This window comes from Nematolebias whitei, chromosome 8 (genome assembly GCF_014905685.2).
Source record: "Nematolebias whitei isolate Nwh7 chromosome 8, NemWhi1, whole genome shotgun sequence".
In the NCBI taxonomy this organism is placed as follows: domain Eukaryota; kingdom Metazoa; phylum Chordata; class Actinopteri; order Cyprinodontiformes; family Rivulidae; genus Nematolebias; species Nematolebias whitei.
In genome coordinates, this window is record NC_056505.1 from 35855459 (window position 1) to 35855894 (window position 436).

Sequence of the window (436 nt, forward strand, 5' to 3'; positions counted from 1 at the left end):
CCCCCCGTAACTCTCCGCTGCGACTGTAAATAGTATCATTTGTCATTAGGCTATCAGGTCTCTCTTGTAAATGAGTCCTCGAGGCTCAATGGGATTTACCTGTATAAATAAAGGTTGATTGATTTGTTATAAGTACACATCTGCCTAACATTGTGTCCTTATTAACATTAAAGAAAAAAAAGAATATAGATCAACTTACAAGGAAGAATAACTTTATTAACATCCAAGAAAGTTCAATCTGGTCCTCTGGACATTCAAAAAAAACAAAAAACAAAACAAAGCAAAAAAAAATAAAAATGTAGAAACGTTTCGTCTCTCATCCAAGAGACTTCCTCAGTCTGAGCTGCTGTTTTCAGCTCAGTCTCTTAAATAGCACCTTCTCAGAGTGGATCAGCCAGTTTTGCTGCTGACAACCAAAACCAACTGATCACATGCT